The sequence below is a fragment of the Chiloscyllium plagiosum genome, chromosome 19 (assembly GCF_004010195.1).
Source record: "Chiloscyllium plagiosum isolate BGI_BamShark_2017 chromosome 19, ASM401019v2, whole genome shotgun sequence".
In the NCBI taxonomy this organism is placed as follows: Eukaryota; Metazoa; Chordata; class Chondrichthyes; order Orectolobiformes; family Hemiscylliidae; genus Chiloscyllium; species Chiloscyllium plagiosum.
In genome coordinates, this window is record NC_057728.1 from 3,831,594 (window position 1) to 3,854,118 (window position 22,525).

The following is a 22,525-nucleotide window of genomic DNA, read 5'->3' on the forward strand; positions in this document are numbered from 1 at the left end:
AACGAATGGAAGGAAAGGAGGGGATTGAATGGAGTTGATCACATTGCGGCTGGGGGGGTGCAGTTAACACTGGAGCACAGGGGATTGAAGGTTATTGATGGAAAGAGTCAGAGGGGAGGTAAGGGGCAATTTTTTCACCCCTTAATTTTCCTGGAACACTGTTCTGATTTAGGATACACTGCTTGAGTATTGCCTGAAACAGCTTTAGTTGTAACTTTTGAGAGTGGGATGGGAGCATGCTTGAGAATGGAGCATTTGAGGGGTATGGGTGGAGAGAGATTTGAGGTGGAAAGGAGTGGGGTTAAACTCTTCCATAATGCCGGAGAGCTGGGCTGAATCTTTCTGCGTGTGTGTGTGTGTGATGCTCAGAGTACAGCAGCAGGTCTTTATAAAGAGCACTTTTGGTAATGTTGATCTATGAGAGCTAGGCTGTTTTAGGAAGGCTGGAAGCCTTGGAACATTGCTAAATGCCATGTGTCGGAGTGGCTCCCTAAACTGGACTGGCCTAAAAGCTAGTGAGTTATCAAGCTGTTGTTCCTGACCCCTTCCTCCATCAACACCCCAACTCCGACTTACCTCCACAACCTCAACTTTGCCACGTTAGTTGTTATCGGGATCTCATTCTTAGCTGGAAGATACACCATGGTCAGAAATTGCATTTATCCAGCTGTATATGTTAGTAATTGCATTTCTCCGCCTCTCTATGTTGGGGTGGGTAATCTGTGCCAGGGTCATTGGGGAACTATACTGGCATGGCCTGACATGAATTGCTGTCTTAGTGGATCTGATGGTGCAAAAAGTGACTTTTATGTTTTGTAACAGAAACATACGACCATGTGCTTGTTGTTTTGTGAAAATGGCCAGACCTGATTGACCTACCTGACCAGAAACACTGCAGTTCAGTGACCTGCTCCACAACATCCGTGTTGCCAGTGTTCAGGGCACAGACTGAGAATTCTATTTGGGATCTGGGAATCCCATCTGATTTGGGACCTGTCTTGCTTTTGCTTTGTTTTTTTTTAATTAGGTGCTTGTCACTATTTCCTGCACTAAAGCCACTGGTTCCTGCAGTCAAAATAAATAATAGCTTAAACTTCTAAGTACTTTAAATCCTCAACACTGAAGGAAAACTTGCTTTAAGCATGCTAGCTTTACCTACATTGTTGTGGATAAGTGTTTTATCCACGGTCTACTAAAAATAGAGGTACTTTTCTGCCAGATTTATCATATTTTAGCTTTGACACACAAATAATGTGGAGAGCTGGTATTTTTAAGTTCCAGCGAGTTCCCTTTGTATCAAAGCACTGCTGGCAAATCAGGAGCCTAGTATATACAAAATGGAATGCCCAAAACATAAGTATTCCTAACAATTCGCATCATAAGTATGATTGTCTTTGAACCTTGTAGCAATTAGAGATCTGCTTGTATAAGGAATGACAACTGGCTTCTTGAAGGAAAGCCGAGAAAAGATACAGGCTAATCTTTCGGCTATAGCTGTTGTGGTTGGGTATCACTGGGTTGCGAGATGTTTATAGGGCAACTTCTTCAGTGGTAGCAAGTTCTTTTTGTCAGGCTTTTAGCTTTTTACATCGTCAACCATCACCAAGTGTTGTCCAATGTGTGGATCCGCTAACAACTTGGGCAAATACACCTAGAGGTGGGTGGAATCAAGAGGAGTGGGTTTGGTAGGATTGAAATCATTATTTGTTAATGAACCTATTCACACATTTTGTAACGTACCTAGGAGGTTACATAACATGACGACAGGTGGGATTGATAGAGGTACCACTGCATCGCAAGACCTTTGTAAATCTGGGATGTTTATGGTTTTGGGTTATCATTCAGAATCATTTTATTTCTTTAAGGATGCATATTTATGCTAACAAGATTGTGATGTCAACTGTGAGGGCTCATTGGTCGGTAGGTCTGACATAATTAGTATCAGTAAAGATCTAGGTAAAGGTTCTGTTAGCAGACATTTCACTTGACCTTGGAGCGGGGGAGGTAAAATAGACAATATTTAGTTGATTGACTTGCCCAACTTCTGGTTCTGATGAAGTCGACGGAGCCTGTCGGTTGGTTTACACGTAAGATGATCCTCCAGTAACCATTCTTAATTCTGCCCACTGCCTGACCGTTCAAACGTGGGTATCATTATAATCTGAGCCTTGTCCCACTTCAGTGCAAATGTATTTTCAGCCCGGAATGATGATGGTAGCTGAGCTCACAGCACCCTAATGCAGGACGCTGTGGTTAGTTATAGCACCTGATATTTGTCTGGTATTAGCCTCCCCTTTGTACAGGCCATGCATCAGACCCATGCCTGCCTGTCCTGATGCCCTTCAGAATGTCAGCAGTTTGCAAGATGAAGCAGTTTTTCGGGAGAACTGAATGTCTAGAAGCGATTCACAGCCAGGAAAGTACTCTAAGTTTGGGAATGTAGCAACCAGGAAACTTGGCAAAACTCCACGTTGCAATGTGATCACTGTGTTTGTTTCCTCTCTCTCTCTAGTGTTTGGTGAGTGACCATTATTGGTCAGGGTCAACTTCTCTGGTTGTCTTTGAACTAATTCCACAGCACCTTTTTTATATCCACCTGACTACAGTTGGTTTCAGCTTCTCTTTTGAAATCAAGCACCTTTGATAGAGTGCAGCACTATGTTAGTAGTGCACTCAAGTGGTCAGTTGATTTTTTTTTTACTTTCAGTTCAAGTGCTGACGTAGGACTAACCCTAACGCTAACCATTGTAATTCAGAGGCGAGTGAGACTTAATGTCTGGGGAGTTGGGTGAGCTCTGAGACGTTTATTTCTCTACACAAGTTAATGTCACACTCACGTAGTTGATACGTGATACGAACAGTTTCAAAAAAAAACTTGCATTCTTTTCTGATTTGTACTGCAGACTATCGTTGTTCTAAACTAGACAAGTGATCACTTGAGCTGTTTTAAGCCATGGCTAAGACTCGGAAAGGGAGTTTTGTGGAGGATTGGTATTGTTTATAATTGAAGATTGATCCACCTTTTTTACATTCATGACATTTTTAGCCACAAGTTACGCAAAGACGTAAAATGGTCATTTTGCATCTCTCGTGGGCGACGAGGGACAATAAATGTTCTTCATATATAATTCTTTCTATTTCCTATTCATTTTCTTGTTTATATTTTCATCTGGTTTGATTTATTCTGTCTGTGCCTGTCACATTTCCAATGGACTTTGCTTTATAGTGCTCAGTGAATCCTGCTGTTCCCACCACAAAAACCCACGCACACTCTCGGCTCCAACGTTAATCCGACACTTTGACTGACCTGTTGGGTGGCTGCAAGAGTCTGCACAGCAGAATGCCAAAAGAGCAATGGTGTCATCCTTGTTTCATTGGTCAATATTTCTGCCCCCAACCACATGACTAAAGCAAGTTATCTGATCGCTAGTGAATTGCCATCTGTAGGTTCTTGTGTGCAGATTGCCATGCAACAGAAAGCCAAATCCTTCTTTCCTAAGGGAAAGCAAGAGGAACATTTACCATTGGCAACAATGTCTGCACACTCTCTCTTGAAGCTGCCTTCTTGTGATTAGGGCATATAACATGGCACTTTTGTGTCTTCTACCTCAGTTGGTGTAGGTTTTACCTGTAACTGGCTGCTTTTTTGCAAATTGCTGGTTCTTAAATGTTGAATTAGAACTGTAACCCATGTTGCAACCTGATTTGGCAGAGCACAATACTCAATTAGCCTCCAATCTTCCACATAATCCACCTTGATGTGGAAGAATATTTCTCACAGAATCGACATTTAGAGTGAGAGCGGGAGTAAGGAGCTGTGTTTGGCTGACTGCTTTTGCGTTTGAAAGCAGAAATCTCCTGAGGATAAACTTCTTTGCACAGTGGGTTTGAATTTCTGTTGGGCGTGGGTTTCTGGGTCCTCTATTGTTGACGATATTTAAGGCTGAGATTAATATTTTTTTTCTCAGATCCCGGTATTCTGTGACAGGTGAGAGAGTCAGTCCAGACGATGGTCTGTGGGGTGGGGGAGGGTTTGGTTATGTATAGCTGAGCTGCAATACAAAGTAATCCTGAGATATAACCTATGCCTCGAGTGCTACAGTGCATGTTGTCACGTGATAACATCTGGGTACTTGGTCTGTTTGCACATGGAACCTTAAAAGGGATGTCACACCAAAGGTCATAACACAGCAGTGAACAGGAGAGCAGGTCAAAGGGGCTGAATGGTCTACTTCTGCTCTTATTACTTGCCTTGTGACCAGATGTGTAGTTGGACTTGAATAAAAATATTCTGCTATCAAGAATGGAGAGGCTTGGTCCATGGGATTGTTGTGAAATTGAACAGTATGAGCAGAAAGTACTGAGGCTGTATGTTCCCTTACCTTTCCTGCTGCATCCCAGACCCCTGAGGTCCTGATGTGTGGAATTGAAAGTCAGTGTGTGTTTACATGCGTATCAGCGAGTGCGGACCCTCTAGGTGGCTGCACAGTCTAGAGGGAGCATTGATGTGGTTTATAATTGCAATAGCTACATTTGATCTTTATGTCGCTCGTTCGATTTTCTTTTGTTTTGTTCTATTTTTAGCAGTATGTCGAGGGCTCCCTTTGTGACTTGAATGGGTGAGAGAGTCTGATTTGGAAAGGGGGCTCCTTCCGATCTCCTGTCAGGCCTGAGTTAGCCAACGTTTCTCCTTTGCTACCCCCCCCCCCTTTTTTAAAAAAAAAATACAGGCACACACTGCTTTACAATTGGCTTGGCTGGGTCTGGTGCTAATGAGGACTAATCAGCTATGGTTTCATCCCAGATCTGGTCACCTACCATGCTGCAGAGATGGACTTTGGATTGGGTGTAGCTGCTATAATGGCCCTGCCATCGCTCATTGTTAGGGCTTGTGTGTGGAGCCTTGGTTGATGTACTGTAGAGTGACCTGGTTCAAGTGGAAAGCCTGCTCCAGCATGCCGATGTCACTGGCAGGGGAGGAAGGAAAAAAGATTTCTTTTTTTTTTTGTTCAATAACAAGGTCATGAAACACTGAGGCAAGGCGATTATTTTCAGTGCTCGCTCTTCTCTTGCTCAGACTTCTTTTTGATAAAACAGGCATCTAGGTTCGTTTAACTTGATGAGGAAAGTTGCCATTCTTCAAAAGGTGACAGTTCTTGATGTAGTGAAGAGGCCTATAACAGCTCCCTACCCTTGCTAGCGCTGTAATATATTTGCCGTTTGTCTTCCCAGTCCCTATCAGTTTTATATTGTTTCTCCGACGAGTAGATAAGACATGCTGCTTCGCCTGGTGAATGATTTGACAGGCCATCTCCTGTTTCAGTACGTGGTCAGTGTAATGTGCTGTAAGCTCTATAATTCCCACTCTGCTGGTGTTTATTCTTCTTTACAGCGTACAATGCCAAGAGGAGTTTCAGAAATCCTTAAAATTGTTTAGACATTTTAGAACGACTGGAGAGAGTCTCTCTCCAATGGCTGAATAGCCAATATGCAGAGGGCACTGGTAGTGTCAAGAGAGTAGTTTGGATTTTGAACGCACTGTCAGATCAGGAGGTAACAGCAAAATTCATGTTATTTTCTCCAAAAGGGAATTGAATGGATGCTTGAAGGACAGCGGTTCTGGGACTGGGATAAATGGATAGCTCTTTGAAAGGGGCTGGTATGGACACAAGCAGAATGGCCTCCCATGTACACAGCCAATGTTGTGATTTTCTGGGTCTCCTTGTTGCCCATTCCTTGAGGCACTGTGTTACTCAGTTTCACAGTCATACAGATGTACAGCATGAAAACAGACCCTTCAGTCCAGCTTTACCATGACGACCAGGTATCTTGCCCCATTTGCCCCATATCCCTCTAAACCCTTCCTATTCATATGCCCATCCAGGTGCCTCTTAAATGTTGTAATTGTACCGGCCTCCACCACTCCCCCTGGCAGCTCATTCCGTACACAAACCAGCCTTTGTGTGGGGAAAAAAATTCCACTTAGGTCTCTTTTTAAATCTTTTCCCCTCTTGCCTTAAACCTATGTCCTCTAGTTTTGGGGGGTGGGGGAAGAGAGAGAGAGGATAAACCTTAGCTATTATTCATATCCATGCCCTTCAGATTTTATAAACTTCTATAAGGTCACCCCCTCAGCCTCCGATGCTCCAGGGAGAACAGCCCTAGTCTATTCAGCCTCTCCCTGTAGCTCAAATCTTCCAACCCTGGTAACATCCTTGTAACTCTTTTCTGAGCCCTTTCAAGTTTCACAACATCCCTCCTATAACAGGGAGACCAGAAATGAACACAGTATTCCAAAAGTCGCCTCACCAATGTCCTGTACAGCTACAATATGACCTCCCAATTGCTATACTCAAAGTATTGACCAATAAAGGCAAGCATACCAAACACCACCTTCGCTATCCTGTCTACCTGGCATTCTACCTTCAAGTAATTGGCCGATCCTGTTTCAATCTGTGGGAATGGTAACATGGTGACTAAAATTGCTTAAGATTCTGGAGGAGTTCTGTCTCATAATAGCCCACCCTAGATGTGGCTGGCTGTTAGATAAAGTTAGGACAAGTCTGAATTTAATCTCCATCTCTTCCTTGTCTTATCTCCCCACACAGATTATTGGCAATGTCCAGTCAGCTGTTTATTATATTGTGAATCTCATCTGCTGTTTCTTAATGGATTTCTGCATTTTCCCAGTGATGGATGTTCAGTTAACTGGCCTACATTTCCTGTGTTCAGTCTCCCTTCAATCCACCAGGACTTGTTCAGAATGTTTAGCAGATTACAATTATTGGATCCAATCTCTATGCAGCTAGTTGTTTAAGAGCCTGTGATGCAGGCCAGTAAGATGTTTATAAAAGGTAGCTGGAGATGGGGACTTGAGCTGCACGTTGGCTATACTTAATTGAATGTTGAGGCATGTAATGACCTACTCTTGTTCCAAAGACCTGCCTCAGTTGTGATGCCCTGCAATCAAATAGCTCACGTGTAGAGTTGTACAGCATGGAACCAGACCTTTTTGGTCCAGCTAGTTCACACCGACCATAATCCCAAACTGAAGTAGTCCCACTTGCCTGCGCTTGGCCCATATCCCTCCCAGTCTTTCCTATTCATAAACTTCTTCTGAATGTTGTAACTCTACTTGCATCCACCACTTCCACATACAAACCATTCTGTTTTTCAAAAAAGTTGCCTCTCATGTCCTTTTTAAATCTTTCTCCTCTCACCTCAAAAATATGCCTCCTAGTTTAGAACTCTCCCCATCCTAGGGAAGGCATCTTTGCTGTTTACCTCATGCCCCTCATGATTTTATAAACCTCTATTAGGTTGCCCTCAACCACCTAAGCTCCAGTGGAAAAAGACGCAGCTTTTTTTTATATAACTCGAGCCCTCCATTCCCCTATACTTGGTACCTTAATTCACAAATGAAGTTAGCCCAATTGTTTAGTCCTGGATTGTCAAGTTTCTTGAGTTTTGTTGGAGCTGCACCCATCCAGGCAAGTGGGGAGTATTCCATCACACTCCTGACTTGTGCCTTGTGGGCAGACTTTGGAGAGTCAGGAGATGAGTTACTCACTGCAAAATTAGTCTCTGATCTGGTCTTTAGCCACAGTTTGTATATGGCAAGTCCACGCCAATTGTATCCTCAATGTTGATAGTGAGAGTTTCAGGAATGGGAGTACCATTGAGTGTCAGAATAGGTGTTAGGGTCTTATCAGCCAGACTTAGCACTGGTGTGAATGTTGCACTTGTATACTGATGGTCTTGCTGCATGTGGATGTTGATTTGTAATAAGCAGGTCAGATCAAGGAGAACCAGTGGATGTCATTTATCTGGATTTGCAGAAGGCCTTTGACAAGGTGCCACACAGGAGGCTGCTAGGTAAGATAAGGGCCTGTGGTGTTGGAGGCAAGGTGTCTGGCAGAAAGCAGAGAGTGGGGATAAAAGGGTCCTTCTCATGATGGAAGCCAGTGGCTCATGGTATTCCACAAGGGTCAGTATTGGGACCACAACTTTTCACTTTTATACATTAATGATCTGGATGAAGGAACTGAGGGCATTCTGGCTAAGTTTGCAGATGATAACAAAAATAGGTGGAGAGGTAGGTAATATTGAATGAATAGGTAGGGAGGCTGCAGAAAGATTTAGGAGAAAGTGAGGACTGCAGATGCTGGAGATCAGATCCTTGATTCCTGAAGAAGGGCTCATGCCCAAAATGTCGATTCTCCTGCTCCTTGGATGCTGCCTGACCTGCTGCGCTTTTCCAGCAATACATTTTCTGTGCAGAAAGATTTAGACAGGTTAGGAGACCAGGCAAAGAAGTGGCAGATGAAATACAATGTGGGGAAGTGTGAGGTCATGCACTTTGGTAGGAAGGATAGAGGCATGGGCTGTCTTCTAAATGGGGAGAAAATTCAGAAGTCTAAAGTCCAAAGAGACTTGGAAGTCTTAGCCCAGGATTTTCTTAAGGTAAATTTGCAGGTTGAGTCGGTAACTAGGAAGGCAAATATGTTGTCATTCATTTCTAGAGGACTAGAATATAAACGCAGGGATGTACTTCTAAACCTTTATAATTTTCTGGTCAGGTCACATTTAGAGTATTGTGAACCATTTTGGGCTCCATATCTCAGGAAGGGTGTATTGGGCTGTGGAGTGGAGTGAGGAATGTTTGAGGACTCTGGGTTTATACTCGATGAAGTTTAAAAGGATGAGGGGGGGGGGGATCTGATTGAAACTTTCAGAATGTTGAATGGCCCGGACAGAGCGGATGTTGGGAAGATGTTTCCATTGGCGGGAGAAACAAGGACTTGAGGGCACCACCTTAGAGTAGAGGAAGACCTTTTTTTTTTAGAAGGGAGATAAGGAGCAACTTCTTTAGCCTGAGAGTGGTGAATCTGTGCAATTCATTTCCTAGAAGGCTGTGGAGGCTTGGTCATTGAGTATGTTTAAGACTGAGATAGGGTCTTGATTGTCAAGAGGATCAAGGGTTACAGAGAGAAAGTGGAAAATGGGGTTGAGAAATTTATCAGCCATGATCAAATGGTGGAGCAGACTTGATGGGCCAAATAGCCCAATTTCTTCTTCTCTGGTCTTATGATTGCTTCAGTATCTGAGAACTCTCGAACGTGTGGCACGTTATGCAATCATCAACGAACACCACTACTTCTGACCTTTTACAGTATTTTATTGATGGAAGAACTGTGGATGGTTAGGAGAGCTGGCACTAAGATCATAACACAGGAGCAGAAGTAAGCCATTCAGCCCATCGAGTGCCCTGCTCGTCGAGGAGTTCACTGTTGGTCTGATTCTCAGCTGCACTTTCCCTGCTCCTTCTTTCCCCACATAACTCCTGATTAGACATTAAAAAACAGTCTGTCTCAATCTTGAATATTGTTAATGCTCCAGCCTTAATGACCCCCTCATTAAGTAAAGAATGCTGCCCCTCAGAGGACACCTCCTCCATCTCTGTCTTAAATGGGTGTCTCCTTACTATGAAATAATGCCCTGTTTTTCTAGTCTCTCCCACAACGTCTGTGCCCTCCAGATCTGTTGTGCCAACAATTGGGACCAGAGTAGAGACCCTAACTTCCCATCATCATGATGCATGCCTCACAATGACACCCTACCCAGTGCAGTGCCTCCCTATCCTATTGAAGGCACTGTTAAACTGGAACAGAAAAGGCTAGGAGGACTCCATTATTTGATATTCTGGTGGGTGTCTAACTTCATTTGAGGTCAGGCATGAGCAGCGAGTGCTAGATAAAATACAAAAGGTGTGAGCAGGAGTTGGATGAGTTCATTTTATTAAGGGGGGGAGGGAAAGAGGAGAGAGAGAGAGATGGGTAATTCTTGAGGGGGGAGAAAAAAACAAATTCAGAACTGGAATTCTGAACCGGTGTCACTGGACTGGAAACGTTAACCCTGCTTTCTCTCTCCACAGATGCTGCCAGATCTGCTGAGTTGCTCTCAGCAATTTTTGTTCATGTGAACAATATTTCTCCATAGTTTAGGTGGCCTTTATAATTCCTGCTGAAACCGTGCCACCGATTTTTCAGCTTCCGAGAAGTGAGTCAACTTTTATTTCCTCTTAAAGTTGAATTATTGGGTACCCTCTGTAAGTAGGCCGTTCAGCCCATTAAATCTGCTCTGCTGTTCAGGGAGATTATCTGATAACCTTCAGCTCCACTTTCCTGTCTTTCTCCCCCATGATCCTTGGTTTCCCTTTTTCTGATATAAACGAAACTCTGTCTGGCTCAGCCTTGAATGTACTCAGAATTCCCACCTCGACAGCACTCACTGATAGTGTGTGGAAACAGGCCCTTCAGCCCAATAAGTCCAAACTGACCCTCCGAAGAGTAACCCACCCAGATCCATTACCCTATCCCATTATTCTACATTTACCCCTGACCTAACCTACACATCCCTGAACACTATGGGCAGTTTGGCATGGTCAATCCACCCTAACCTACGCATCTTTGGATTGTGGGAGGAAACTGGAGCACCCAAAGCAAATCCATGCAGACATGGGGAGAATGTGCCAACTCCACGCAGACAGTTGCCTGAGGCTGGAATCTAACCTGGATTCCTGGCACTGTGCGGCAACAGCGCTAACCACTAAGCCAGAGTTGTTTAGCCAAAGTTGTTTGTTTATTATTTCTCATGGTGCTCCCTTGAGATCTATCTGCACTTGTTGCTGGCTTTCCATACTGTTACTTCAACTGGAGTATGGCAAGCCTGAGGCACTGACATGCTGAAGAAAGACCTCTGTAGTTTAAGATGTAGATTTAGGATTTATTATACACTTTTCACTGTACTCCAGTACACGTGGCAATGCCGTCATTCCTGGCACCATACAAAGGCACCTAGGTATGAAAATAAAGAAATAAGTTTTTGAAAAGTTCATCGTGACAGTTCTTTTTAAGTACAAAGTAGCAAAGTGAAGAAATGAAGTTAGAAGTTAAACATTATGTCCTTTCTTAAGCCATGGGCCTGCAGTCGCTTTCCCTGTGAGGGCTCAATCTCTTGCCATCATTTTCCCCCCCACCCCCTGTGCTGGACCAAATCCTACCTAGGCCTCCCCAGCTGCTTTGCTGCTGACTTCCACCTTGGCTCAAGCTGGGCCCCTTCGGGTTGTACGAAGCTCTCACAGATCAGTTCACCCAAACCTTTGTCTCTGCTCTGCAGTTCCTACTTAAAAGGTTGCGAGTTTTGAGGTTAAAAGGGCAGCACGCAGCAAAGAGGCAATGAATTGTTGAAATTCCAGAAGGAAAGATTAAAGCAAAATCTGAAAATCCTCACTCTCTACCTCCCTGTTAGCACATTTACGGCACATTCCTGCGTGGCTAACAGTGATTAATGTAATTTGCTGCTTTTGGTATCTTACCTAGGAACATTAACACAGAGGCATTACTGAATTGGAGGAATTCTCTTTCCTCAGAATAACAGAATGAAAGGGGACTGAGGTTTGGCTGTGCTGAATAATTCTGCTGCAAACCACCTTTTGACAAGGAGGTGCATTAGCCACGGGAAATGCAGGGTTACAGCGAAAAGGTAGAGGGTTGGGTCTGAGTGGGAAGCTGTTCGGAGGGTCGGTGTGGACTCAGACGGCCGAATGGCCTATTTCCGCACTGTCTGGATTCTATAAACTGCTCATCAATAGAAAGCCAGAGGTGCATGTGTTTGTGTTCTCAATAAACTGCTCATCAATAGAAAGCCAGAGGTGCATGTGTTTGTGTTCTCAATGCACACAGCATCCAGCAGATGTCGCTCTGTCGTGCTCAGCCACAAAGCATTTCTGGATTTATACATATTTTTTTTAGAAAAAGGTTGTTTCACAGTCCAAATTCTTCGAACTGTCTTAGTGTGTTTTCCAATGGTGCGTGGCGATAATGAACCGATGGTCAAGCTGGTGTGCATGGTGACAGGTCATGTGACAATCTTTTGGGAATACGTCCAACTAGAACTGGCACAAAGGTCAAGGCATTGGGGGTGGCGATTAGTCCTGGGAACTTTAACCTCACTAGGGCAGTCATGTGTGTGTCTTTTTAAATGTGTCAGACAGTTAACAGCAAGAGGAAAGCACGCTATGTACAAATTAATAATAGCACGCACGCAACTTCAGCTCCTGGTGGGCTTGTTTGGATTTTGACCTAATTTCCATTTGCTTTGCTAAATGAAACTTGCTGACGCATTGAAGGCACAGCATATGGAATCCTTAAGGTGAAACACAGTAGGTTTTGTACTGGAAGATGAATTTAAATTTGAACGCAGCACGTTATGAATCACTTGGCGGAGCAGCACTTTGAGAAAGTAGGTGGATTTTAATAAATGCATTTTCCCTAACTATTTAATCCAGGCAATACAGAGTCTGTGAAGCTGAATGCGCAAGTAGACGGGTGTGTAAAGAGTGAAGAGATGAACAAAAATAGATCAATTGCTCAAACTGCGGCGATTCCTGCTTCTCTTGAAAGCAGGATCTAGAAACACTCAGGGGAAAGCTTCCCCTGGGCTATGATGAAAGAATAACTGACAGATATTCTCCTAGTTTTGAAGCACGTTGAGTTGAGGAGTTCTCAGGCGTTCAGATCTGGTATTGATAATGGTAGTTGGGATATGGACTTCCGGGATCCCTCCTTGCTTTGTGTTCTCTAAGCGTGTGTCATCTGACTAGTCTAATCTTGACTGAAAGGTCTTTGAAATTCCACTGGGGGGGGGGGGAATGAGATTTGCATACTGTGCCCTGTAGCCTTCATGGCAAATGGCACCAATACTGACCTGCACTCAGCAGATGACTTGCAGTGCAGCTGCCTCTAACTCCAAGACCTCTTGTGTTCCCTCTGGATGGCAGGGAGACACTCAATAGTCAGGTTTTTCTTTCCCCCAAGTCCCTGGACTATCTTGTGCAAATGAGTGCGATGGGTCTTTGCAGTACGTTGCTGCAGGTTTAATACCGACGCCTGTACAATTCAAACACCCAGAAGCCTCGTTCTCGCTGACTTACCTTGGCTTCTGATTCCTTTGTTTCCCAAATTCAACTGCAACAACATTTCTAAATGCCCCCATTGCTCTGTCTCCTCCTCGGCTGTACAGTCTAAATTACTTAATGGATTGATACAGCAACTCAAACAGGATCTGTACACTTTGAGTATGTACTCCAAATGCATCGAGACAAATGAACCAGTTATAGAGTCATGGAGTCATACAGTATAGGAACATACCCTTCGGTTGGCATGGACTGGTCCGATCATGTTGCCTGCGCTTGGCCCATATCCTTCCAAATATTTCTTATTTACGTACTTATCTGAATGTCTTTTAAACGTTGTAACTGTACCTGCATCTACCAGTTCCTGTAGAAGTTCATGCCACACATGATGATGATTTTAAAAAAAAAAAACTGCCTCTCGTCTGTCTTAAATCTGTCTTTTCTCACCTTTTTTAAAAAAAAAAATATGCCTCCTAGTTGTGAAATTCACCACCCGAGGGGAAAAAACATCTGCCATTCACCTTGTCTACACCCCTCGTGATCTTATAAACCTCTAAAAGGTCATGCCTCAATCCCCAAAGCTCCAGTGAGAAAAGTCTCAACTTCTCCTTATAACTCAAACCCTCCATTCCTGGCAACGTCCTGGTAAATCCCTTCTGAACCCTCTCCAGTTTAATAATATCCTTCCTATACCACGGAGACCGGAACTGGACACAGTACCCCAGAAGAGGCCTCACCACCATACTATATGACCTCAAAATAGCATTCGTAAAATAAAGCAGCTTACATTTTTTGCTTGAACAAAAGTAAGCATCGGAAGGCCCTTTTTTTTTCACAGGGGAAATAATCAAATAACACTTGGCCTGAGACACTTTTTCCCAAGATGTGGACACTTGATGAAACCAGCATTTGTCGTTTATCCCTAATTGCCTTTGAACTGTGCGACTTGTTAGGGCCATTTCAGAGAGCAGTTGAGAGTCGGCCATGTTGCTGTGATTCTTGGAGTCACACCAGACCAGGTAAAGATGACAGGGTTTCTTCCCTAAAGGACATGAATGAACCAGATGGGTTTTTAAACCTAAATTGCTTGCAGTTATGGTCACCAACACTGAGATTAGCTTTATAGATGTTTTTCTAATCAACTTGCTCTGAAATATTTTTACACACCTTTAGGGCAGCTGTGTCTTGAACCTGGGCCTCTTGGCTCAGAGCTGGGGACATTACTGCTGTGCCACAAGATGCTCAGATTTGTTTTTAAAGATCTTTTCAATCAACCTGCTTAGACCCACAGCTCCTGAGATCGGATTTGAACCCCTAACTGTAGACATTAGCCTAGGCCCCTGGACTACCATTGGGTGACATTGCCGCTACACCATCTCTTCAAGAACAAATTAGGTTAGATGATCTGAATCTTCGATAGAGATGTAAATTTAAAAGAGCACAGGGATTAAGGGATTTGGGGATGGAATGGGGCAGAAGCTGATTTGTTTTGAGCACTGCTATTAGCGATATTTTTTTTTTCTCTTTTTTTTTTCTTCTTCCCCCCCCCCCCCGCCTTGTCATGTTACTGCTGTCAGCCCTGCTGGTTTTGCTGAGTTTGCACCTCAACCATTGGAAACTGTCGCCGAGGTACAATACTCAGAAGCGATGCAGTAGTCCCGACAGGATCTGACCAAGAATCCACACGGCAACAAGTATCATTTACCTTTTCAGTTTCTACTTTGTTTCTGTTTCCCCTTGAGCTAAAAGGCAAGCAATCCATCAGCCAGGAGGTAGGTTGAAGGCTCTTACCCCTAGGCTGAAGGGACCAGGTTCGAGTCCCACCTGCCCCCTGGGTATGCCATAACATCTCTGGACTAGTTGTTTAAAGTAACTATATTGGTCCAAAACAAAACTTCTCCAGTCATTGTTTCCAAGGGTTGGACCATGGGATTCGATTGGATGGGTATGTATTTGTGTGAAAAAATATTGTCATTTGCTTTTTGCCAAGTGGTTGACCAGGAGATTCTCCCGTTCTTGTAGAATCTCCACGGTGCTGAGAGACGCTTTTCAGCCCATCGAGTTTGCTCCGACCCTCTGAACAGCATTCCACCCCATCCCTGTAAACCTACACTTACCAAGATCAACCCACCCACCAACCTCTGCACATCTCTGGACATGATGGGCAATTTCCCCCAGCCAATCCACCCTAACCTGCACAGCTTTGAACTGTGGGATGAAACCAGAGCACCTGGAAGAAACCCACGCAGACACTGGGTGGACGTGTGTAAATTCCGCACAGAGACGTTGAGTCTGAGGATGGAATCTGGTTCTCTGGTGCTGTCAGGCAGCAGTGCTAACCACTGAGCCACCGTGCTGCCACCAGGCAACAGTGAAAGGACTTGCAAGCTGATGATCAAATGTTTGGCTACATCTACAAGTGCGCTGTCGCTAGTCAAGAGTTGGCATGGGACTAGAACCCAGTGCTCCTGGCCCTGAGGCAGGGTTCCCACTCACCACATCGCAAGACCTCCCAACATCCACCTACTGGCTTTTAGTCATTTATACACAGGGATAACTAAGTCACTTCACTCCTCCTCCGCTCCTCGTCTCTTATCATTAACATTGGGTGCATCTGGGGCAGATGAGAATTCAGTCACATAATCAGTCCACAACTTTGAGCAACTTCCTTCTCCCAGTTACTGTGGCCCCTCGTTGCGCTGTAAGCCTTTGCCTTGCCAATGTGCTAAAAGTTGACTTTCAAAAATTCTCCTGCTTTGCGTGTTGTTATTTGGAAACTGAGGCCCGCTTCAGTTCACTTCACTGTGCTTAGTGAGCACTGTCATTTTATCAATCATGCATATAATGGGCAGTCGGGAGAAGGGACTATTCTGAATGGTCTCCATGGAGACACAAGAGTTTTTGATACTGTTTTCTCAGAAGTGACTGTCGAGTGGTTATGTTAAAAGGAGTGTTTTATCAATGCGGCTGATCATTCGGATTGCTCCCACTGTCCTCCCCTGTATTTGTCCAAACTTAATCTTGCTCAATGAAGATCATCATGTTTGGGGGGGCCGTATGGTATTGGTGATCGACTGTTCACCCAGTGACCCAAGTAATGTTCTGGGGACTCTGGTTTCAATTCTGCAATGGCATGAATGTGAATTCAATTAAAAAGAAAACTCTGGAATTTGAGTTTCTTGAATCCATTGTTAATTGTTGGAAAAACCCACCCAAAGCCTTTTAGGGAAGGAAACTGCCTTCCTTACCTGGTCTGGCCTACATGTGACTCCAGACCTGCAGCAATGGGGTTGATTCTTAACTGCCCTCTGGGCAATTAGTGATGGGCAATAAATGCTGGCCTAGCCAGAGATACCCACATCCTGTGAATGAATTTTAAAAATGAAAGATGCATTTCTGATTGGTAAAGGCTGTTATTGCCAGCACCTCCCCACCATCACTGCATACCCATCTCTACAATATGTGCTGCACCTTTTGCCTCAACGAATCTGGAGGTGGGAATAAATTCCAAGCCCTTACATCAGAAAGCACTCGCACTAAAGTGAACACGTTGTTGGGGAAACTTAAGAGCATGTGAACATCAGCAGCCACAAATGGAGGGTATAGCAATTGGAGAGTGGTGGGGTCAGAGGAGATGGGGAGGGAAGAGGGATTTGCAGCGCCACTCAGCACATACAGGTGAAGGGGTAGAAGTGAGACATGGTCCATGTTGAAGGGGACTTGTTTGTTTTGGATGATCTGAGATTTGATGCTTTTCCACAGGATAAACTGCAGTTTGGGGCAAACTGAAATACTGCCAGTGACTGTCATCAGATCAAGTGTTTGGAGCAGAGTAGGGGAGAATATTGACTCTCTTCTTCAAAATCCGAAGTACGTGCTGAAGTATTTGGCAGTTAGGAGGATAGCCTCTACCTAGGAGTTGGGACATCTTGTTGCAGCTGTACACTATGTTCAAAGTTTGTGAGAAGATTTGTAGCTCGGGTGCTCGTTGCTGTGATTCTGTTCACCGAGCTGGGAATTTGTGTTGCAGATGTTTCGTCCCCTGTCTAGGTGACATCCTCAGTGCTTGGGAGCCTCCTGTGAAGTGCTTTTGTGATGTTTCCTCCGGCATTTGTAGTGGTTTGAATCTGCGTTTCCGGTTGTCAGTTCCAGCTGTCCGCTGCAGTGGCCGGTATATTGGGTCCAGGTCGATGTGCTTATTGATTGAATCTGAGGATGAGTGCCATGCCTCTAGGAATACCCTGGCTGTTCTCTGTTTGGCTTGTCCTATAATAGTAGTATTGTCCCAGTCTCTGGTGAGTTGTTGTCTGAGTGTGGCTGTTGGTTTGTGTGCTGTTATGAGTCCTAGTGGTCGCAGTAGTCTGGCTGTCAGTTCGGAAATGCTCTTGATGTACACTATGTTGGTGAGACCACATTTGGAGTACTATGTGCAGTTCTGGTTGCCCTACTATAGAAAGGATATTACTAAATCAGAAAGAGTGCAGAAAAAAGTTTGATTAAACAATGCTACCTTGACTGGAAGATTTGATTTTTAAGGGGAGGTTGGATAAGCTGGGACTGCAGGGGACTGAGGGGTGACCTCTATAAAAGTTGATAAAATCATGAGAAGCATAGATAAGATAGAGAGCCAACAACTTTTCCCCATGGTAGGGGAGTCTAAGACTACAGCTCATCAGTTTAAGGTAAGAGGGGAGAGATACAAGAGGGTGGTGAGTGTCTGGAATGGACTGTTGGTGATGGTAGTGGAGGTGAGTACAATTTCATCATTTAAGAAATAGTTCAACAGATGGGGTAGATATGGAGGGATGTGGACGATAAGCAAGCAAATAGTCTGTAGTTAGGGTTGACATTTGTAACCTGGAAGTACTTCGCTCTTGCTGATAGATACACTTTTGAAGTCAACACACATTTTGTATTTCTTCCTCCCCAGCCGGAACAGTGTCAAAAAAGGTAGTCGATAATGAAGATGCAAAATGTTGCGCTAATTAAATAAATGGAGTAAATTGTGCCTTGTCGTTATTCACTAATCGAGATTAATAAAGATTCAATTTAAAGTGCTTGGAGATACAGATCAATAAGGCATTAAAACTTCTCAAATGTACACAAGATATTTGCTCGTGGCCCTCTGTTAGTGTGCTCCCATTATTCTAACTGAATGTAACAGGGTAATGACTACATCTGAACAGTTCCCTGATGTCTGCTAATAGTTTCTGTTGGGTTAAGGCAAAATTAATTTTGTTTATTCAAAATGATTGAAATCTGAGCAAAAATAAAATTGCTTTTCCAATTATTTTTGCAATGATCTGTCTGCTCAGGGAATTTCACAGCATTTCAGTGGGAAGGCATGATTCACTCTTCCTGTATAGTCTCCCTCCCCTTTGTGTTGCTTATCATAAACCAGCTCCTCAAAAAAATGTCCACTTCCTCGCAAGATGCTCACTAATTACCTTATTTTCTTTCTTTAAGGTTCCTGAATTAGTTGTCACTTTCCAAACCCATTCAGATTTGGCCCGAAACATTGTGTTTGAATACACTGACCCTACACAACTGTGACAGCGGTAAGCTCATCCTTTCCTGGTTGCTTGCTACCTTTGGCACAGTTGACCACTCCATCTTCCACCAACACATCTTCATGTTGTTCACCAGAGTAAAACTATTGTCATTTTGGTTCCTGTTGTAGCCACTCCCAGACAGTTGCTTATGATGGTTTCTGCAGCTATTTCCCTCTGCTAGCTCCTGACGGTCAACACTTGAGCATCCTGCTTCTCATCAAGAAACTGCCCCTTGGTGATACCATCTAGAAGCATCCTGTTAGCTTTTATGCTAACGTCACTCCATTCAACCGAGTTGAGAAATTATCAGACACTTTGACACGGTGGCTCAGTGGTTAGCACTGCTGCCTGACAGTGCCAGAGATCCGGGTTCGATTCTCCCTGTGTCTGTGTGGATTTCCTCTGGGTGCTCAGGTTTCCTCCTACAATCCAAAGCTGTGCAGGTCAGGTGAATTGGCCATGCTAAATTGCTCACTGTGCTGGGTGCATTAGTCAGGGTAAATATAGGGTAGGGGAATAGGTATGGGTGGGCTACTCTTTGGAGGGTTGGTATGGACATGTTGGGCTGAAGGGCCTGTTTCCATACTGCAGGAAATCTAATCTAATCTAAAAGGATACTGGGTGGATAACAATATCTCCAAATAAATATTTTTGGGACGTTTGTAGATAGTCTTCAGACTCTGCAACAAGAGGTTTCTTGGCTATGAGCTCCTTGCCTTTCTCTGGTAACTCCAGTCAGACCGGATCCAACTTTGGTGTCACACTGGACTCTGAGGTGATTTTCCAAATGCGCAGCAATGCCATTGCACCAACTGTACACCTCAACCTCCATTACACTGCTGAAAAATGTGTTGCTGGAAAAAGCGCAGCAGGTCAGGCAGCTTCCAAGGAGCAGGAGAATCGCCATTTCGGGCATAAGCCCTTCCTCATTCCTGAAGAAGGGCTTATGCCCGAAACGTCGATTCTCCTGCTCCTTGGATGCTGCCTGACCTGCTGCGCTTTTTCCAGCAACACATTTTTCAGCTCTGATCTCCCGCATCTGCAGTCCTCACTTTCTCCATTACACTGCCCCATGGCTGCCAAAACCCTTGTTTCTGCCTCAATTCATTCTAAGACCTTGCTGGCAAGTCTCCCCTTTTTGAGCCATTCAGAATGCAGTTCGCTGTGCCATGTATGCATTACCCCCCCTCCACCGCTCACTGATCTTACAGCCTACTGGGATCCTCATTTGCAAATCCCTCCCAGGGCCTTGCCTCTCCTTATCTCCTCCTGCCCCAGTGTGGATGCTGTTAGGTTAAAATCCATAACATTGAGCACAGTCCGTGCACACTTGGAGGCATGACATTTGAATTTAGCATTTTTATAAACTATTGGCAGGAAAAAAGGATTTGCATTCACTTAGCCCCTTCTGCTGCCTTGATTTGTTTGTTTGTTTGTTTCCAAGATAATCTGCTCCACCTGGTTGAGGGATAGTAGTGCTGGGGGTACTGGGGTGTGGCTTCTTGCCTCCTGCCTTTGACAGCGACCAGAAAGGGAAGCCAGCTTTCCAATTGGCAAGTCAAAAGTGCAGCACTGTCCAGGAATCCTTAGGCCTGAGTGGTCTCGAACCAACAGCAGTCTGAGTTGGACGTGAGAATGCCACTGCCACTGATTTGTAGTTGACACCCAGTGTCTGGTTCAGTGATTTTTTTTTTTCCCAGCTGTGGGTTTACTGTTGCGAGGAGTGAAATCAATAAAGCCCCAGAACACCAGGTTGTTGAGTGTTTAAAGCACGCTTTTTTTTTTTTTTGAGGGCTTTTGTGTTTATTGGGTGGATTTTCACCGTTTTGATGTGGAGATCTGAAAAGATGAACAGCTGTTTGGCCTTAACGTGTGGCCAGTGACGGGGTTGATTTAGAGGCACCCGGGTCAACAGTGCGTCAGGAATGTGAGCACCGAGGAGGCTGTGAAAACCAGGAAGGGATCATAAAGGTTAGTTAGACACGGATGTTTGGAAAAACTGTCTTTGTTCGGATGTGAAATTGGTAGTATACCAAGATGGAGGAGGGGGAAGGGGTGTCTGGGGTCAGTAAGGTTTACAACAGGGTGGGAGGGATAATTGACAGAATGCGGCTGAGATTTATAAAGGAGAGATTCGTGCATGGACATTTCTTTAAGATCAAACTCCAGGCCTACAGTGGCTTATTTTGGTCCTCTGCGTTCCTACTTCACTGGCACCACTCTAATGCTGCTTGAGTCGATGCTTTTTATGGGAACGTTGTACTTTCCATATATAGTTTACTGATTCGGAGTTGGTGGGGGGGTGGAAAGAGATGAGCAGATTCCATGGTATCACTATCCACATTGGGAGCTACACTCATGGAGAGAACAGTATGAAGGTAATGGCTGCCAACACCTTAACTCCAAATGACGCCACCTGTGGTTAAAGATCCTCCACTGGGAGTGAGTAACCATCCCAATGAATTAAATGCAGGAAAAGAGAAGGGGGAGAGGAGAGTGCCTATCATGTGAAACAGGGGCATAGGCCTACAGCAAGACTGAAGCCTGTGATTTTCTTTAAACCAGTGGCTGCAATCTACTTCCCAGAGGGAAAGATTTATTTGTAAATCCAGTCAGGCGTCTCTAGGAGCTCCATTTTGAAATATATCTGAAGTCAGACTAATACATCAGTTTTCTCCTGCTGGGTTCTTTTAAAGAGTCTAAAGTGGAGGGACATGAGACGGAGTAAAACATTCAACAACACACACACATCCTGTTTGTAAATACTCTCTTCCTCTTTGTTTCCTTGTCAGCAAGTTATTGCAAATAGAATCACCTGAGTAAGACGCTTAGTTCATACCTCATGGAATTTTATGTTTTGCTGATTTAAGTGTCTATCCTTGGCTTAACTTGAATTTGGTTGTGCGAGGTCCTCATTAACCAGCGTTGGGGAAAGCCATTACTAAGAGGACTACAATACTGCAGATGATAGAAATCTGGAATTCAAAACCGGTCTGAATACTCAACAGGTGTGTGTGAGAGAGAGAGAAGGGTTAACGTTTTCTTTTTGATTGGAATGAGCACTGGCAATTGTGACTTCTGTCCCCATGGATTGTCAGGTGGAATATTTCCAGCACTTTGACGGATGGTGGTCTGTGTGCGATCTTCCAGCATGGGGAGCAGATTGTATCCTGGTGAGGCCTGTGGGGCCCGTGTGAGGAAAGCCCAGCGTGGAGTGACTGCAGGTCCCTGACTAAGGAAAGAACTGTAATTTTGAACTTTACTACTTTTTATTTGCTACTTTATACTGTGAAGAACTGTAATGTACTCTTATTACTTTATTTTCCTACTCTGTACCTAAGATGGTGCTGGGAATGGCGACTGTACACTTTTCATTGTACTCCTGTACTTGAATACATGTGACAATAAAACTTAGTTACTAGTTCTTAGATGTGAACCGGTGAGCAGAGCCTTGCTTGCTAGAAGTGTCTTTCTGTGCAGACACTGCCATTGACTGCTGTTGAAGAGTGCACCAATATTGATTTAAATATGTAATTAGCCTCATGAAGATGCTCCGGTCCAACAATAGCAGCCATTAATACCCCGAAATGACAACCTGCAGAAGAAAATACAAATGTGGATAAACTGAAGTTGCACCTGGTTTATTGACATCAAGCGCATCAATGCGCTATCACATTTATGGTTTAACATTATTAATGGCACCCTGTTGAAATCTGAATGCATTCTTTACAATCGTGTCTGGTGCTCAGTGTAGCCGCACTCATGTTTTATTGTCGAGTCACTCAAGTGCAATGATTGCCCCCGAGCTTTCATGATCAGTTTAATGCTCAGAGAAGCAGGTCTTCATTTACAGCTGAAAGGTGCATCATTACAGAATACATTGCAATTAAGGAAAACAAAACTACACCGCATTAAGTTTTTATTTCTTAATTGTAATATCCCTCTTCAATGTGGGGGCGGGGGGGGGGGGTGGAGGTGGAATTGTCCTCTGAAAGGT

At 44.2% G+C, this 22,525-nt stretch overlaps 1 protein-coding gene across 4 annotated transcripts in view; it reads left to right on the plus strand.

Moving 5' to 3' along the window:
- large1 (LARGE xylosyl- and glucuronyltransferase 1) overlaps nt 1–22,525 on the plus strand; it is a 491,278-nt gene that overhangs the window by 1,699 nt on the left and 467,054 nt on the right. Inside the window, exon 1 of one of the 4 annotated variants that reach the window (XM_043708949.1) lies at nt 9,957–10,059. The exons of 2 other annotated variants lie outside the window; for them this stretch is intronic. The gene's annotated coding sequence lies outside the window, so the exon portion shown is untranslated. Of the gene's footprint in view, nt 1–9,956; nt 10,060–12,081; nt 12,304–22,525 lie in introns of those variants that run through there. One more of the 4 variants, XM_043708947.1, reaches the window with a different exon arrangement.